At 44.9% G+C, this 17,044-nt stretch overlaps 1 long non-coding RNA gene across 2 annotated transcripts; it reads left to right on the top strand.

The window, feature by feature from the left end:
* Positions 1-1,202: 1,202 nt before the first annotated feature.
* LOC142905867 (uncharacterized) lies at positions 1,203-7,551 on the top strand. 2 transcript variants are annotated; one of them, XR_012929870.1, is made up of 3 exons: positions 1,203-1,435; positions 4,554-4,676; positions 5,493-6,391. It is a non-coding gene; the product is annotated as an uncharacterized LOC142905867 (long non-coding RNA). The 2 variants fall into 2 exon arrangements; XR_012929869.1 differs by lacking the exon at positions 5,493-6,391 and adding an exon at positions 6,405-7,551 and having other exon boundaries at positions 1,215-1,435.
* Positions 7,552-17,044: the final 9,493 nt, after the last annotated feature.

Genomic DNA, 17,044 nt, shown 5'->3' with positions numbered 1-17,044 from the left:
GATTAAGTGGGTGAATGGGTCAGTGTGTGATTTGGGGCATGAATAGGTGATTGGGTGGGTTAGTGGAGTGTTGAGTGAGTGGGTCGTTGAGTTAGTGAGTGGGGGGTATGCAGGTGGGTTCGTAGGTAAGTGGTTAAGTGAGTGGCTGGGTGTGTTGATGAGTGAGTGGGTTTCGCGATTAAGTGGGTGCCACGGTGATTGGGTTCATGAGTGCTTGGCTGGGTGTTTGAGTGGGTGGGTGGGAGGCTGAGTCAGAGTGGAGCGCCAGGGTAGCGGAATGTTAACTCCCTCGCCATTTGTATAAGACATCGTGGGTTCGATCTCGATCGTGACGCCTGTATATTTGGAGTTTGCATGTTCTCCCTGTGGTTGCATGGATTTTTCTCTGGGACCTCCGAGTTTTTCATGCATATTTAGAAATATACATTTAGAGGCTTTGGCTGCTATAAATGTCCACGTGATAAGCCACTTCTTTGAGCTATCATTTGTTTGCCACGTCGTTTCCGACAAGGATCTATATAGCTCAGTGGGCCTTGCCTGGTGAATTTAAAATAATTCAATTGTAGTTGAACTATTTTAAGTGAATAGGTGGATGAGTGGGTCGGTGGGTTGGTGAGTGGCTGGTTTAGTAAGTGAGAGGTTGGATGAGTGGGTGGGTGGTTGAGTTGTTGGTTTAGAGATTAAGTACGTGGCAGGGTGAGTGAGTGGGTGGTTGAGTTGTTGGTTTAGAGATTCAGTACGTGGCAGGGTGAGTGAGTGGGTGGCTTTACGAGTGGGTGGGTGGGTGGATAAGTCAGAGAATGGGGCGCCATGGTGGCTAGGAGATGTTAACTGCCTCGCCTGGTATATTGGACTTCGTAGGTTCGATCCCGACCTTGACGCCTGCTGTATATTTTAAGTTTGCATGTTCTCCCCGTGGTCGTGCAGATTTTTCTCCGGTTTCTCCAGTTTTTCCCTGCACATTTAGAAACATGAGTATTTTGAGCATTTGGCTGCTATACATTTCCATGTGATAAGCCACTTCGTTAGGCTATCATTTGTGGCCAGGTCGGTTCTGAAAAATAGCTCTGGTAATATAAAAAATGGTTTCATTTATAGTCTACATAGGATTGACTTCCCAGGAAGTAACACTCATTGTATAAACCCCAGAAGAATATTGTTTTGAGTCACCTAAACCAGAATGTGAACTGATATATTCGTATTTTCAAGCGAGGTTCTTGGCCACAGACCACCTGGACAAATATGATGTAGTTTAGTTTGCATATGAATTATTACTTGGGGTTTGTTGACATGATAAAGTTAATGTTTTCTTTGACAGGTCTATTGTGTTGTACACTCTGACAGGGGCTCAGGCTTGTTGGGGCAGCATCTGGCTGAAATGCACCTTCACAACAGGAAGATTGGAGAGAGGCTTCACAAGGAAGAGAAACTATCGGTATTGAATCATGAAAATGTAAAACATGTGGAAAACTAGGCCCACCGATCCAACCCTAGCATCATGTCAACTATGTATTATGTTGACATTCCTTCGCACTGAGAGTAGGCATGCTAATCGGATCTAATGAATATGTGTAAACAGGCGATTTGTGTGTAAACAAACACACATTTCATACAGCTGTTTATTAATCGTAAAAATCAAGCGATTGAGCTAGTGAATGAGATAGACACATGCTGTCATTATTTCATACATGAACACAACTAGCCAGCCAGCGGTCATGCTTTTCCACACCTAATCACATTCATCTCTTTGTTTTAGCCATCTTTGTGATGAAGGGAACTGTATTGTTCATGTGTGTGCAATGTACTTTTCAGAATATGAATTATGTTGGGTAATATATGAATTATGGCTATTAAAAGTATCTGTATTTAAGTCCATCAGGGCAAACTCTTCTGCAAAGGAGACTTAGAGCATTCAACATTGCGTCCCTTTATATTTTTGCTAATCGCAATATTTTTCGATTTAAAGCTTTCGTGACTGCAGGGATTCATATTTTTGTTTCTTTCGGTAAAGTCACGTGGAAGGGAAATAATAAAATAATACAAATAAAACATTATATAATAAAATTTTCACGAAGTTTCGACCACAACGCAAGCAGACGTCCTCAGATGAAGAAACAGAGCTGTCGGAAAGACAGCGTCTTAATGAACGCTGGGTAGTGTTCATTAAGACGCTGTCTTTCCGACAGCTCTGTTTCTTCACCTGAGGACGGCTGTTTGCGTTGTGGCCGAAATGTCGTGAGAATTTTATTATATTATGTTTTATTTGTATTATTTCCCTTCTACGTGACTTTGCCGAAAGAACCAAGAATATAATCGCAATATGTTCAGGAGATAAATGTCAAGGTCTGCTAGCCAAAAGAAGGCTTTAGGAGAGAGTTCATGTAGTTTTGCTATTCATTCATTAAAGGGCAATAGAGTAAATGCTAAAATAAATGTTTTCAGCTAATTATTTATATACGCTAGATTTACAAGTCTATAATGTACAGAAAATACCATGGTTGGCCAGACCATTGCTCGGCATCTGCATGTGGCTCCTGGGCAGTTCAAGTGTGGCTCTGCAGAGGCGCTGCTAATTTGTAACTCTTCAATTTAACTTTATATGAAGTGAGAACAATCTGGTATCGGAGGCAGGCCATGAGTACTCCCAGGGCACTGAGATTTCTAAAGTCAAAATTCCACAGCCAGTCGACACGAGTCAACTTCTGTATGGCTAATCTTTATCTCTTGTGGCTCCCGCGGCCATCTGAAGATTATGGTATGCTGCTGGTAGGGTCAGGAAAGTTGGTCACCCTTGGTATATATCTGTATATGCGTTGATGATTTTGTGCAATGTTCAGCTGCTCCGTCACGACAGGGGTCCCAGTCAGTTTGAGACTGCTAAATTAAGGTTCTCATGTGTTTTACAGATTTTGATAAAAATTTCAGTCTTGAATTTCTCCCAACAGGTATAGACCCTGGGCAGGAGGATGTAGAGTATGTGGGTTTCATACGGCTATATGCTGTGGTTACATCCCACATGTGATCTCCGCTTTAAAGTCATGAAACTGGTTGTAGCCCATTTAAATTTGAATATACCCGTTTAACACGTAGGCTTTCGCGGCCAATATCATCCATAATATCGTTTTTTTTTGGGTTAGATCGTTGAAATATAAATTTGTCGTTAAACCCGCCACCGACAGCCAATTCGTAAGGTTTGTCACATAAACAGAACATTCCAATTCGTGAAGGGCTCACAAGTGACGTCATCACATCTATCCCTCCAAGGAATGAAACAGGAGGATTTCTCTATGATTTTGGCTGTCCACCTAATGATGATAGTTGTAAATACCAGCGAAACGTCATACTCAGATTGTAAATGTTGTGGATTTTCTCTCCAACACTTCGGTTTGCTGTTCAAGTAGCGGATTGGCATGTTCCGTTTACGTGACAACCTTACTAATTGGCTGTTAGGTGGTGGTAGGTTTAACGGCTCATTCATTTTTATGCGATCTAACCCAGAAAAAACTATGTTATAGATTTAATATACCCTTTTGTTGAAGGACAGCCTGGGTGACCAAAGTTTTATAGGAACGGCAATAATGTTTACTTGATTAAATTAGTTTTATCATGGAGCGGTGAAATCAGCTGTTGTTCAGATGTCAGTCTAATTAGTATTACATCGTAGAAATATGAGAGTCCTTTGTGTAATATTCTATTAACCACTGATGATGGTAACATTGGTTTAAGGTTACATTTTAAGAAGAACTAGATTGGCGTACATTTTATCTTGTGCAAGTACACAAATTTATAAAACAATATATTTGATAAAAAAATGCATATATTTTCTTCCATTGCACACAGTTGTACCATTGATAACAGGGCACACAGTTACAACTGACATCACCAGATATCACTGAAGTTCCCTCAGAGATCGATCTTGCATAACCAGTGTTCACGTAATCAGTTATGTTTTCGCTAATTACCAATTACACTCAGCCGGGTTTGAGAGACTTGTATGAATGTATGTTGAACTTCCTTTCCACCGTACATAGCCAACCGTGCTAAACGGAGGTGTGGGAATTAAGCGCAGAACCTATCGTTAGGATCAATGCTGTTGTAATTTTTTTATGAGGATATCAATTGGTGGCTAAAATGAGATGTTCAAAGACTACAGCATGATAATCGGTACATAACATGAGTGTCGAATTATGTCTTAAGAATTACCCAGCCATTTGTACGTAAAATTCAACGTTTCTGGGTGACATCTTAAGTCCGTGTTCTTCATTGCAAGGCCCGTGGGCCGGTGGCAGTCCCTGGTGTCCTTTTTACTGCGACCCCTGACGTGCAGTCCCCGACAATACACACAAGTGAAAACACCCCATCATGCTGTCAAACCCCCCAATGGTTTCAAATGTGAGATGGCTCTTTCACTGATAATGTCTTATTCGCGAAAGTGGCCCCCCTCCGAAAATGAGTGAATATCACTGTTTTAGGTCAAGGATTGGCCAAATAAAGTAGGTATTATTTGCTTATGTTTCTAAATGTCCGTAATAAAACTATATTTATGCCACCAGCTGAATGAGTGGCAGGAGGACTGGGTGACGTTCTTCTCACGGCAGCAACTGCAGCTTCAGCTGGACATGATAGAGAAGGACTACGGTGAACGGGAAACCCGCGAGCTCTGGTCTCGGCTTCAGGTTCGTAAGCTGTTTCACTCTCGCCCTTAACCCTTTCCTGTTCCGAGACGACTGCTCATTTCAGGATGGGTCTCGTTCACCACCGAATCTCGGAACCCGCAAGCGGTTCAGCGGTAATTTTATTTAGAGAGGCATAGCGCCGTTGTTTTTAAAGACATTGTACTCGCCGCAGAGCACCGTAGCAACAGGACAGCACTCTATTATAGCTGGTACCAAACTGTGCTACACACGTTCCCGCACGGCCTTGTGGGATCCTCGGTACTAATAAAGTTAATTAATATTTACTTCCTATTACGTTCCGATGACGTACACGAGATTCAGCGGTGAACGGGATGCACCCCGCAACTTGCGGTCATCTCTGAGCAGGAAAGAGTTAATACATGCAGCAGTGTAGCTCATCATGTGCACAGCCATATGGGAAACCCATTTGATCGCAGTGGGTTTTCGAGGTGACTTTAAAGGTAAAGTGGTGTTTCACACGCAGGCTTTCGCGACCAATATTATTCATGATAAAGTTTTTTTTGGCTTAGATCGCCCATTAGTAATGTTTCTGACATGAACAGAACGTGCCATTTATGTTATTGCTTCGGCACTCTGGTGTGTTAGAGAGGAAACGCGGAACATTTTAAAATGAGTACGACCTTTCGCTGGTGATTACAACCAGCATCATCAAGCAATTGCCAGAAGCGTTCTGACTTCTGGCAATTGCCTCATTGCAATTGGAGGTGGGTGTACGACGCATGTAAATTTATGCGATCTAACTCGAAAAAAACGTTATCATGAATAAAGCGGTGTTGTTTTTTGCGTGGTGTGCAGCTTCGGTTGGGGGATTTTTTCCGGGACGTAGAGGTGGTTCTGGCACTGCTCCACAGTGATATATGGACTGGGAATGCTGCAGAGATTAATGAAGGGCCCGTCATCTTTGACCCAGCCTCCTTCTATGGGCACTCGGAGTACGAGCTTGCCATCGCTGGGTACAAAAAAAAGCTACAAACAACCAAAACAATAGCAGCAACTGCCGTTCACTGCCCTGTCTGTGGCATGCAAGGTTCATTCGTATAACCTCAGTGTGGCAAGGGCTGGCTCATTTAATAAATAACAGAGACCAGGTAGAGTTGTGGTTGAGATGTCTACATGCTGAGGTCTCCACCCTCTCTATTTGCTAACTTACAAAGACTCATCCTTCCTTGCTAAGGCGTTTTGGGCAAATCCTGTTAAAGCTGATACAGTCAACAAAACAATAGTGGAACGATAAAACTCTTACTTATCCACGGCACTTGAGGATGCTTGAATGTTCCAGAAACACAGTTTGTCGAACAAGGAACCCCTGGTTCAGAGACAAGTTGCCACTGATGTGCTTTACCAGAAATCCAAGCTGAAGATAATTCATTACACGTCAAATGGAATTCAAACCCTCAGAGCTGGGATATGCTTCAGTGAACAAAAACACATTTGACATGATGTTTACTGTGCAGCCATTGGTGACCAAGTTGAGACCACAGCATTCCTGCACTTAATTCGCAGGAACGTTTGTTGATAGATGGCTCACTGAATTTTGAATGGAGGACCTCAATGGCATTGGCTCGGTGCTCTGACATTGAAATTAACCTCGAGCCACTCAATTACCTGCATTACGTTGAATTTGTTAAAATGTGTTCATTGTTATGTTGTTCGTGCTGGAACAGCAGCATTGTAAGATTTTGAATGTTTGGTGTTGTTTGGGTACAGGATGTTCCAGGAGCTTTAGCTCTACGCTTCACTCATCCTACCACGCTCTCATCCCAAAGTCACAAGGCTTCGGCAAGAACCAGAAGCTCTAGCAACTCTTCCACTACCTGAACCACTGGAATTACTTTGGGACAGGATACCGAGGGTAATCCATCTCCACCATGCGCAGTCTCCTCAAGTGAATGAACGGTGCAGGAAATCGTGGGCTATGGTGTATAACTATAAAAATTCTTATCGGCCATTATATACATTGTTGAATAAAGGCCTTCCCTAAGCCACCAAATAAATCTCACAAAACTAGTCCATTTAATTGCTGTGCAATGCCCTAGGCATTCCACGTGAGTGTGACCGGGGGTCCCTTTGTTCCGCATCCTGGCCATGATATCTGCGCGAAAACTGGGTCAGTTAATGTTAGAATCAGAATCTTTAATTAGGCTGGACGAATCTGATGAGCTATGAAGCTCTTTTTTTCACAGATGTCCAGTCGGGGCGAGTCAGAAAGTTACAACAACAAACAGCAATACAAACAGATAGGAGGGCAAAGTAAAGGAACGCGAAGCAAATTTTGACTTAAAACTTTCGTGACTGCAGGAAATCATATTCTTGGTTCTTTCGGTAAAGTCACGTAAATAGAAAACAAAAAACAATAAAATAAAGACCACTTGTGTTGCGATTGAAACGTCCTGGGTTTTTTGCTTTTATTATTTTCAATTTATTTTTTATTTGTTATTTTTTAATTTATTTTTTTATTTAATTTGAATTTTATTTCTTGTTTTCTATTTACGTGACTTTACCAAGAATATGAACGCTAAGCAAGTCATGAAATGAAAATATATAAGAGTTCAAATTGCATTAGTGCATCAATTCCTGCCAAATTTTTTTATCACCAAATGCCATTTTGGGCAAGGCAGCATAACAAAAACAATCCCAGATGTTTGGCTAGTACCAGTTACAGTGTATGTTTTTGTTGTTGTTTTGCTATGGGAGTAAACCCATGCAGAGAAAGGGACCAGAATTAGGAAAGCGATGCCAGGCACTCCTTCAGAAGATGCCATGCACGGGCGTGACCACTGCACCACCCTGACGCCCAAACAAATGTAATTCAAATAATCTACAATACTGGAAAAATAAACCCTATTAGTATCAACCGAATGTCTGGACAATCTGACCCCCTCTACACAAGTAACAGTTGAGAGTCAACGCTGTGATGTTGTGCGATTGGTGCAAGCGACCCATCGTTGTGTTTTAATGTTGAGCGGTTAAACTTGCACTGTTGTGGGGTGAGGTCAAGTCCGATGGCTGCTTCCAGCGGTGTCAAGGTGAGCATTTTGAAGAGGCTCGCGAAGGATGATACTTGGCAGTTGGGCGCAGTCTCCCTCCATTAACAACAGAGGACAGAGGAGCGACGCTCACAACAATTGGCTGAGCACTGGGCGTATACAACGCATGAAGTCGGCAGCAAGTTTATCTCAGGGAGTTGACCCGCACACGACAACTGGGTCTGTCCCGCGTGTTCACGCTATAACGCGGTTGCCTTCATTTAGGGAACGCGCACCGCCATAAGGCGACTTGTGAGCAGTCGACGCCGAACTACTTTCTTGAGCTGCGCGGTTGAGCGAGACGAGACGGTAACGCGGCGGCGTCCCCTCAAGTTGTTTGTAACCCAATTCTGACTGCGCTTGGACATTCATTACGGGGGAAATAGTTTTCGCTTAGCGCGGCACTTTTCAGGAACGCATCTACTGCGTTAAACGAGGACCCGTCGTACAGGTGCTGTGCACACTGTACTGGGAATCAAAATCTGTTTTGACCCTGGAGAAATCCGAAGCGCTATCAAGCTCTCACTCACAGGTGTCCAGTAAAAGGCGGTGGGGGGGTCACCAAGTGACACGCAGCTTGACCGTGGAGTAGACCGCGAGGACGCCAACGTCGCCTAGGCAACGCCGCCCCCCCGCCCCTCTGGCTCTGCCTGCCTCGCTCTGTGCACGTGAGGTGCCAACCACGTGACGCGGGCCACTGCGCGCGTTGCGTCACCGCTCACCGTGGGGGGCCCCTCCGCTACGTCCACATCGTACAGTCGCACATTCATTACTAGTTACTCTTAATCATGTTTATGGTCATCGTCATTAAAGGTGAGTTTAATAATAATACCACTACTACACAATGTGTGCATTAATATATACGGCATGAATAAAATGCACCTGTAAATATCCTAAGTAAGTTTGACCTGACATTATTGCACAACAATTGCCCAGCCACCGTGGGATGTTTATCCTCCAATGTGTATCTGGCTCTGACCTGACTTATATAAAAGTGCAGCTCTGCAATTGCTTGGTCACACCACCGCTGGTGAAAAGACTTTCATGAGAGCGAACTCTTTACGAGTATTTGGTCTACTTTTCCATATAACAATAGGTTTTACCCTTTCTGGCAATACAACAGGTGTCAAGATGTTAAAACACCAAACAGAATCCTCATTCAAGGAATCCTGTCTGCATTAACCACACGTACTTGTGGTGAACATGCAAACATGCTCTGATAATATATGCATTGTCTTTGAAACTGATTAGTCCACACCAGGAAGGTCCCATATTCTACTTTTCCACGTTGACCAGATGTGTTGGAAGAGCCGGCTGAAAGCCACACTTTGCTGCATCACACGTGACTTGCCGATCAGCTAACTGTGGTGTACCCATTTAGCGACCTATGGTCTGTGAGTTCAGTTTACTAACCATTAACAGCATGGCAGCTTTCTAATTGGCTTGTGTGACAATTAACCCATGTCATTATCTCTTGCACAGCCTGAAATAAGTTTTGGCGTCAGGGATGGAAATTATGACTCACCCACCTGCACCTGCCTTGTGCTCCCAGACACCTAAGGACCTTACTACCGCTGTGAGAAATTGACGGGCGTAGACTGCTGCATGGCGATGATGTATTCACGTCGTTCCTGCTGTTTTCCTCTTTTGCTAGGTGATGCAATTGGTGTGCCAACACCTCCAGATGCAGTTCCTGAAGGACGTGGGCATTCGGGACATGTTCGTTTTGCCTGTGATGAATGAGTTTGTCCAAACACACAGGGAAGTCAGCTTGTTCATCGAGGTGCGTTTCCCATGTTTATTTCACTCGATTGGTCGTCTGTTTGCAAGGTCATGCTCTGCCCAGAGGTCACCCACTGAGATTTTTTTTTACCGTAACATTACCGTCACTTGGGTTTGGTGATCGATTCAACAGGGCAAAAATATTTGTAAGAAGCGTAAACATGGCAACGTGATCATTGTCAGACCACGGAGGACCTTCAGAATGCCGAGTATGATCTTTAAATTGATCCTGGATGTCATTCCTGACTTACAGTACCCCGGGGTTTACAAATTGAGTTGTACCTGTGGTGATTGCTATATCGGGGAGACAAAGCGACATGTCTCTGACCGAATTCGCGAGCACAAATGAGATTTGAAACACGGCAGAACGAATTCTTCTGCTGTGGCTGATCATTGTCACAACGCTATGGGTGATCATGAGATTGTCTTCTCCGATACCAAGGTTCTCTGTAAACCTATAGGTTATCACCAGAGATGTGTTCACCAAGCCATTCAGATATACAAATACAGGCATACCTTCAACCGAGAGGATAGTTTCAAATTAAGCAACCACTGGAAGGACGTTTTAAATCATACCAACCGTCAACTAATTTCTAACAGCAATTTCAAGTAGTGGTATACCAAGCATATTCCTTCCGAACTTTCTATTTCCCTTTTTTCTACTTCCCCCTGACAGCACATTCTTGCCGATCTTTAATTTTTCTATTTTTTTTCCGTTTCTATTGCACATACACAGTGACCCATCCCCCGCACCCTCTACACAACAAAAGACGGATTAACTCAGCCCCGCACCCCACCAAGGTCCCCCTACATGGCTCCTCCCACCCGCCCCCCCTTAACCTGCATTTAAGCTTTTCTATTTCCACGGTTTTCTACTCCGCACCTTACAGCACATTCTTGCCGATCTTTAATTTTTTTCTATTTTTCCGTTTCTATTGCACATACACAGTGACCCTCCCCCCACACCCTCTACACAACAAAAGACGGATTAAGTCAGCCCCTCACCCCACCAAGGTCCCCCTACATGGCTCCTCCCCCCCCCTCCCATAACCTGTATTTAAGCCAGAGGTTTCCAGAGCCTCGCCACTTGGTGCAGCGATTTTTTGCTGTGACTGTTTCCACCTGAAGATGGAAGCTTGTGTTGCCTTCGAAACGTCGTGTTTTAATTTATTCTTTTATTTAATTTTAATTTATTTTTTACCTACGTGACTTAACCGAATAAAACCAAAGATTATAAAATAAAACCCCAATTCAGGACCCTACTGTGACTCAGTGTGGATTTCTTGGAGTAAGTCTTTTATTATAAAGAATTACAGGGGCTGTTTGATGACACGACTAGGGAGCTGGCTTGCACTGCGGGGAACTTAATATTCAATTTGGATTCTGCAACCCTCAATGACCTTTTTAAGTTCCATTTGTGCATGTAAAACTCGCACAAACAACCATACCCAGAAACCCATAGACTCCAACAGAGACCCATGCATTCCTACAGACACTCAGACTCACACAGCAACCCCATAGACTCACACAGAGTCCTTTTGACATGCACAGAGACCAATAGCCTCACACAGAGATCCATACACTCAAGAGACCGAAAAACTCACACAGAAATCCATAGATTCGCACAGAGGTCAATAGAATTTTAATCTGAATATTTATTTATACTGGATGAATCTGATGAGCTATAACGATCTGTTTTCACAGACGTCCAATCGGGCGGGTCAGAACATAACAAAAATACAATACAAAAACACGACAGGGAAGGTAAACAAATTGTTTAAATATATACAAATTAAACTGAACTGTTTTTATCTTACCATAGACTAAAATAAACCTGTTGGACTCGCACAGAGACCTTAACCACTAAACCTCGAACAAATAAAACCCTCTAAAACCTCTAAACCCCGTAACTATCTAAATCCCTAACCATTTAAACCCATAACCATCTAAACCGCTAACCCTCTCAAACCCTTTACCCTTAAAACCCTAACCCACCAAAAACCCCTCACTCTCCAAACCCCTTAGTCTTTTAACCCTAACCTTCGAAGCCATTAAAAATCAAACCCTCAACCCTCTGAATCCCTAACCCTCTAAACCTTGAAACTCTAGGCTTCTAAAACCCTACATCCCTAATATTCTAAATACCAACCAATCTAAACCAAAACCCTGTAATGAACTAACCCTCTAGACCCCTAACCCTCTGAACTCACAACCTTCTAAATCCTCAACTTCTAAAACCCTAACCCTCAAAACCCTAACGTTCTAAAACCCTAAATCCCTAATCTAATCCCAACACATTTAAACCCCAACCCTCTAAAGAACTAACCCTCTAGATGCCTAACCCTTAAAACACCTATACCCCTAAAATGCTAACCCTCTAAACACATAACCCACTAAACCCCTAACCCTCTAAACCCATAAAAAAAATTTTGGGGTTAGATTGTGTAACTATAAATGTGTCGTTAAACCAGCCACCACCTGACACAGCCAATTAGGAAAATTTGTCACATCAACAAAAAGTGCCATTTAGTGTTGGAGACTAACCCAATATTAGTTGTGAAAGTCTAGGTGTTAAACCCTCAACTCTCAAACCACTAAACCCCTAACACTCTAAATCCCTAACCCTCTAAACACCAAATTCTCTAAAGGACTTTACCCTGAAGACTCCAACCGTCTAAACACCTCACCCTTTAGAACCCTAACCCATAAACCCCAAAAACTCTTAGCTGTCTAAACCCTTAACCTTCTAAACCAGACATGGGAAAAGCACGCCCCCCGGGCCGTATACGGCCCGTTGGGCTTTTTAATCCGGCCCGCCGAACTTGTACAAATATTATTATTACTAAATTAAATTTTACCTTTCTCCTGTAATGCCCCCATTTCCCCATTAGATGGCGGACTTTGACCGGGAGTTACGACATGTTTTTGTATGTTCATGTTCGTACAATTTGTTAAATTGCCTTGCAAATAAATGCTTTGCTACCTGTTAAAGGCCAAATCCTTTCATGTTATTATTTTTACATGCCATTTATATTAGTTCACACAAACACTCCATCCATCTGTTCCTGGCCCGGCCCCTCTGTCAAATTTTAGAACCCATTGTGGCCCGCGAGTCAAAAAATTTGCCCACCCCTGTTCTAAACCCTTAAACCCCAAATTGTCTAAACCCATAAACCTGTAAAACCATAACCCTTTAAACCCCTCACCTTATAAACCTCTAATCCCCGAAACACCGAAACCTCTAAACCCATAACCTTCTCAAACTCGTAACCTTGTAAACCAAAACACCGAGCAATCAAAACCAATAAACCCCCTAAACCTCTAAACACCGACAGTAACTCTAAACCCTTAACCCTCTAAACCCATAACCTAAACTCTACCAAATAAAGACCTCAACCCCTTCACCCTTAAAACCCTCTCCGTCTAAACTCCTCACCGTTTGAAATCCTAACCCAAATACCTTGAAAACCCCAACCCTCTAAACCCCTCACCCTCTAATCCCCTAACCCTCTACACCCTTAACCCACTAAAACCCTAACCCTCAAAACCCCTAATACGCTCAAACCCTAAACATCATAACCCTTAAAACCCCCCAAACCTCTAAACTGCTTACCCCCTAAAAACCCCAAAACCTCTAAACCCCTAAGCCCATAACCTTATAAACTCCTAACCCTCTAAACCACTAACCCTTTAACAATCAAACCCCATAAACCCTCTAAACACCTAATTATCTAAACCGAGAACCCTTTAAAACCATAACCTTCTAAACTGTAACCCTCTAAAACTCAACCCTCAAAACCTCTTTACCCTTAAAACCATAACGGTCTAAACCCATCACTCTCTAAAATCCTAACCCATAAACCCCCAAACCTCTAACCCACTGAACCCCTAACCTAAACCCTTAAACACAAAATCGTTAAATTCAAAACCCTCTAAATCCCTAACCCTCTTAACCCCTAAACCCCTAACTCTTTAAAACCCTATACCCCTAATAGCCTAATCCTCTAAACACCTAACCCTTTAAACCCCTTTACCCTTAAAACCCTAACCCTCTAAACCCCTAACTCTAGAATCCCCTAAACCCCTAACACTCTCAACCCCTAAACCCTATAACCCTCGAAATACCTAAACATATAAACCCCTTATCCCCAAAATACCCCAAAACCTCTAAACCCATAACTTTATAAACCCCTAACCCTCTAAACCCCTAGCCCTTTGTGTAGTGTGTGGTGGGTGTCACGGGGTTGGTGGGTGCAGGGTGTGTGTGGTGGGTGGTGGGTATCACAGGGGGGTGTATGTGTGGAGTGTGCATGTGGTGGGTGTGGTGATAGTGGTCGTGGTTCACAACGATCCATGACCACCACCTCTACTGTGTGGTGGACCGGCCACCACACAGCAGCGCGCGTCGGAGGAGTGAACGGATGGTTCTCCCTATGCGGGCCAGGCCCCCTCGCTTCCTCTTCTCCTCCTGCATCACCATCGCCTGATCCTCTTTCCTTGTCATCTCCTTCTCCTCCACCACCATCTCCTGCACCACCATCTCCTCCTCCTGCTCCTTCTTCATCTCCACCTCCTCTGTCTCCCCCTCCATCTCCTCTTCGTCCTGCACCACCAGCTCCTCCACCAAGGTCTCCTCCTCCTGCACCACCAGCTCCTCCACCAGGGTCTCCTCCTCCACCTGCACCACCAGCTCCTCCACCAGGGTCTCCTCCTGCACCACCAGCTCCTCCACCAGAGTCTCCTCCTGCACCACCAGCTCCTCCACCAGGGTCTCCTCCCCCTCCTGCACCACCAGCTCCTCCACCAGGGTCTCCTCCTGCACCACCAGCTCCTCCACCAGGGTGTCCTCCTCCTGCACCACCAGCTCCTCCACAAGGGTCTCCTCCTCCTGCACCACCAGCTCCTCCACCAGGGTCTCCTCCTGCACCACCAGCTCCTCCACCAGGGTCTCCTCCTGCACCACCAGCTCCTCCACCAGGGTCTCCTCTTCCACCACAAACGTCAGCTTCCATTTAGAGGCCAGGGCAAGCGCGGAGGATGGGGGCAGGGCCGGCTCCGCTCTATAAAGAGATGCGCACGACACCGTTCCAACTTCCTGCTACAGCAGAGATCACAGCCCCCCCCCCCCCCCACCATCGTCCGCGTACGGACTGTGTGCAGAGATAGATTGACCAGGCTAATAACGATGGTGCAATAATGCAGCATACCTTTGCCCATCGTGGGTCTGGTTACAGAATGGGCATTAGTCTTGCGATATCACAAAGGATGAAGGGCTACATGGTAAAGATATGGCTGCCTCATTATTTGTCCTCACCCAGGAACCAATTATAAAAATACATCCGTATATAACCGAATGTATACGTGGGGTTTGAACTGTACATGTGTTCGTTTGCAGGCAGCAGGGCTGGAACTCAGTCAAAGAGGGACCTGGGTTTGATTCCCATACTTGGGCCACTTTCTCCGTGTGGAATGTGGAGTGTGTTCTACCCCCCCCCCCCCCGTTTTGTCCTGCATTGGTTTCCAAAATCAGAATACATTATTTAGACTGGATGAAGAGGAATCCGATAAGCTATGAAGCTCTTCTTTCACAGATATGCAGTCGAGGCACAGGGTCAGCAAGTTACAACAAACAAGAGGAGTGCAACGTGTAAAAATGTAAGCAAGTCACAAAAAATTGAGCACATAAGCACAAAGTACATAAAATCCTGCCAGATTTTCAACACTAAATGTAAACTTGGGCAAGGCAGCAAAACATCAACAAAAACAGCCCCAGACCCCTCCAAGACAACACACAGTCCCTCAATAAAATTGTACATTAAAATGTAACTTTCATTCCTTTGGGTTTGGCATTTTCCTCCACGTAACTGAACCCTGACACACGCCACGCAACCAGTGTTGGATGGACATCCTCGCCAGTGTTAGAAATTGAACCTCCAAATCACTCAATTGGGATCACATAGCAGCAGTAGCAAAAGCAAATTTGTTCTGTACTGCAAACAACTTGGCAGGACTCTACTGAAAAAGAGTCTTGAGACTGAGTGAGGCTCATGCTGGCTAAATAAGGGTAGTAGTAATAAATATAAATACATTAACGGGAGCAGAGCCATCCCCCGGGTACGGTGTACTGAGGAAACCGCCCCAGGCACCGTGCTTTTGGCGGCCCTGTGCTTCGATGTCACGGTGTCAGACATCAAATGTCTTTTTAACACGTAGGCTTTCGCACCAGATTGGCTCACAAATGATGACATCACATTCACATTTATCACTAAGACCGAAACAGGAGTATTTCTCCACAATTCTGGCCGTCACCTTATGAGGCTGGTTGCAATCCCTGGCAAAATGTCGTACTCGAATAGTAAATGTGGTGGGTTTACTTTCCAACACTGGTGTGCTGATCTAGTAACTAATTGGCACATTTTGTTTACATGATACACCTTACTAATTGGCTGTGTTGGGTAGTGGTGAGTTTAACAACACATGTATATCTATGCGATCTAACCGAAAAAACCCCTGTATTGTTGGTAATACTTCCGATTTAATTGTGACTTGCCCCGGGCCCCACACCTCCCTATGGACTGCCTTGAACATTGGACAAGCAACTCATGGCTTACCGTCACTCAGCAGCTCCAAAACACTGTACACTGCCAGGAGCAGCAATGGTGGTGGCGGTGGCGTTGCTGGTGGTGCTGGTGGCCACGGTCCGGAGCCAGCTGTGACCCAGCGCCTGCGCTGGCGTCATACGACAATCCGGATCCCATCTGTTGAGAGACGCACCGGGGTCACACGTGGCTCACATGCTGAGAGAGGCGTGGTGAGAGGATTGACGTTCCTTCCCTTCTCCCACGAGGTCCAGGATCGCACGGCATCAGCGGTAGTCTTGGTAGCAGCGGCAATCCTTCAATACGCGGTACTCTAATAATGCCCTGAGCCTCGCACTGCCGAGGAGCATCTTTAACGGACCTCCAAAGAGGGCGATCTTAACACCGGTGGTACTGGTTATCGGCAGGTTAACTCAGCTCCACATCTTCCTGGTGATCGGTGGAGGGCGATCGTTGATCACCTTGGTGGGAGAAATCCTCATGGGGAGGGGGGAGGGGGTGGGGGATGATTCTTACCGCAGGCAGGAGCTGACAAAGTCAACAAACTCCGGGTCGTGGCTTTTGAGTGCCCCGTGAAGTGACAAGCTCCCTGGCACCCTTCTCTTGACTGGGGAGAACATCATGCCCAAACGATCTGCAGGAGACATGCACAGCAGGAGAGACACACAGTCACCAACCACCACTTTGCCCACCTACCCACTTGCCCACGCGCCCATTTACACACCCACTCACCCAAGGAATTGAAAATACAAAGAGGCCCCCCCGCATGGCCACCCCCCCAAAATACTACAACAGCTCCAGGCCACACCCTAACACTGAATCCGTCCAGTTGCTCGCCCCACCCTTCAACTAACCAAAGTAGTGCATTCCGTCAGGAGCTGCATACATAATGCATCTTGGAGGCAACCCAAGGATCTGCACATGGTTGAGATAAAGGCAA

Source organism: Petromyzon marinus, chromosome 59, assembly GCF_048934315.1.
Source record: "Petromyzon marinus isolate PM22_M1 ecotype Great Lakes invasive population chromosome 59, UKy_Petmar_22M1.pri1.0, whole genome shotgun sequence".
Classification (NCBI taxonomy): Eukaryota; Metazoa; Chordata; class Hyperoartia; order Petromyzontiformes; family Petromyzontidae; genus Petromyzon; species Petromyzon marinus.
This window is presented reverse-complemented; position numbering and strand designations above follow the sequence as displayed.